Here is a 2,601-nt window from a genome sequence, read left to right on the forward strand (position 1 = left end):
GTGAGCTAGGCCTAAAAGCAGTCTTCCCTCAAACTACCTCTGAATGTATATCTACCTGATTTAGGCTTCTATGCCGTAACATCTGACATAACCACAAACCCCTCTGAACCCTCTGCTGTCCACGTAACCTGACATGCACCTCCTGAGAAATGGAACTATAAGTTGGGTTGACGCAGCCCACAACAACTGAATGACGTGGAGGGTTATGCCACAGGGTTAAAAGGGGTTTCCAGTGGATTTCCTGCAGAGGTCTAAATCAGGCATTAGAAGTTCTTACACTGTGTATGTTGTTTCTGCAGACACATAGAGTAGGTCAGTGATGATCAACCAGTTAGGTAGTTTAAGTATGAGGGCGTGTTTGTGAGATCTGTGAGGGCTCACCAAACTGCACTTCAAAGCAATTTCCATGTCAGTCACTGTTCAGAGAGCACACACATTAAAAGAGCCACTTCATGCCCAGATCTGTGCCCAGGCTACAGCCCTGACATGCCATATAAGTGGCACCCTCCTCTACTTTGATGCTTATATTGTCACTGTGCTCTACTGTATGGAAGTAATCAGGCGTGCTTTGTTCATGCTTGATTACAAGAAGTGGACATTATCGCTGCCATGTCTGAGATGGGACTCCTCACCGAGTTACTGGAGCTGAATGAGATCAGGCTGTGATACACAGAATTAACTGTGGGGCTCTCAATGAGGACAAAAACAGTGATGATGCCAAGACCAAGCTAAGAGGGATGTTTTACATGGACAGATTTGCTATGAGTGGAGTGTAACGTGTAGAGGCCCTGAAAAAGGCTATCTGACAACAAGCTTGAGCTCCATTCAAGTGCAATGTGAACATGGTCCAGACTTTTCTAACACAAAGAAAAAAAAAAAGTTGTGACTGGAGCTAAGCCAAAGAGAAGAATCAAGCTGTCTCTAAATTTATTGCCTCACTCTCCTCCTCTATACCTTTTGCTCAGGCCACGGTTGGAAGACCATTAGGAAAGCACTCTAGTGAATCCCCCGGCCGAATGAGGGAGGCGTTAAATAACAGCCTTGCCATCATTGTTCACGTAAGTGTGTGTCTGTCTAGATTGCAGTGTCTCTTGTAGCTCTATGGACTCTTCAAAGCCCCCAGGCTGTTCAAAGATGAGTTGTTTCCATGTCATACTTTGGTTAAACTATATCATTAAAAAAGGTTCCTCTTTGCTACGTTTCACTGCTCTCACCATAAACAGACACAACATCTCCTGTTGATTCTTTACAATCTTTACTACCAACAGACAGGTGTGACCAGAAACAACAGGATGACAGGGTTCAACACCTCCACTCCCCACTGATTTCCTCTCACATGCCAGCTCTGGATTCAGCCACACCCAGAGAGTCCAGGGACACTATCCCCAGCGAGCCTGCTGGTGTGTAGCATACACTCTGTTTATGTCTGCTGGGTCGATATGGGCCTGCACTCAAGTTTTAACCCCTGAATACCTTCGGTGGGTTAATCGCTTTAACCACAGAGTGCTCTTCTACACAGACAGCTATAGTTAACCCCAAACAGCTTCTGATAACCTCTGAACCTAACCTGCGACCTCTAACCTTAACCTGAGGGCTCTTCAAACAAGACATTGGCCTCTAGGGATTCAACACACATATTTTAATGTATTCCTTGTTTTACCCCCCTCTGCTTTGCTTCATCCTTTTTCTATATCTTGTTTAGGCCGAGCCCGGGATAATCCTTTGAGTCTTTCTTACTTCGGAGGCCCCGCTCTGAGTTTTCACAACACAGAGGGAGGCCTCAGCGGTGTACACGTGAGCGATACATGGATCTGTTTTTCTAACCTTTTTTCTGGGGTGGGCAATACTTCTCTTGTGTACATAGCAGTGATTTACAGCTGATAACTTCAACTGATTTTCAATCATTTCTGGCATTCTCTCACTTTTTTTCAGAGGCACATACTCACTGCAGTATTTTCCCGTAAGGATGAGGACGGTGCTTCAGCCAGACACCGAAATCAAACAACAGCTAATATTCTTTGCTATTTTTAGTAGCAAATGTAATGTATCAAGGAAGTATCAAAGGCTGCTATATTGTATATGTGGAAAAACAAGTGTTCATCATTATGGAAAATGCTTTTGGATCATTTTGAATCTCCATGACACACTGCATCAACCTTTACATGCACAAGACTTGCCACCAAGGATATTCACTTTGTCATTTGTTAGAGGTGGTTCACTATTTTCTGAACAAGTAGCAGTTTTGGTTCTTTGTCATATTGAAAAATGAACGTTCATATTTCACAGCCGTGCAAAAGCCAAAGCTGTCCACTCTTAAAATGAATGTGGCCCTCATGGCTTGGTATTTCCCTGTGGATCCTCAGGTTTTGACAATTTATGTTTACAATCCACTGCAGTGAGAAGTGTGCGAGCAGTATATAGGAATGAGTTTTATGTGGTTTGGTGTGTAAGCCGTTGTTTGTTAAAGACAGAGAGGTCTTTCTGTTGACATGTTGTTCAAGCCTTTGACTGGAGAATACGTTAAAGCGAACCACTTTCACATTTTCTAAAGCAGTGAAGTCAAGTATAGAGTGCACACAAACACAACAATACAAACTGAGC

The 2,601-nt window shown here is 43.5% G+C and overlaps 1 long non-coding RNA gene across 1 annotated transcript; it reads left to right on the plus strand.

The window, feature by feature from the left end:
- The first annotated feature begins 965 nt into the window (after window positions 1–965).
- On the plus strand, window positions 966–1,942 carry LOC113029281 (uncharacterized). The gene is made up of 3 exons (XR_003273379.2): window positions 966–1,058; window positions 1,269–1,400; window positions 1,703–1,942. It is a non-coding gene; the product is annotated as an uncharacterized LOC113029281 (long non-coding RNA).
- Window positions 1,943–2,601: the final 659 nt, after the last annotated feature.

This window comes from Astatotilapia calliptera, chromosome 2, assembly GCF_964374335.1.
Source record: "Astatotilapia calliptera chromosome 2, fAstCal68.1, whole genome shotgun sequence".
NCBI classification, from domain to species: domain Eukaryota; kingdom Metazoa; phylum Chordata; class Actinopteri; order Cichliformes; family Cichlidae; genus Astatotilapia; species Astatotilapia calliptera.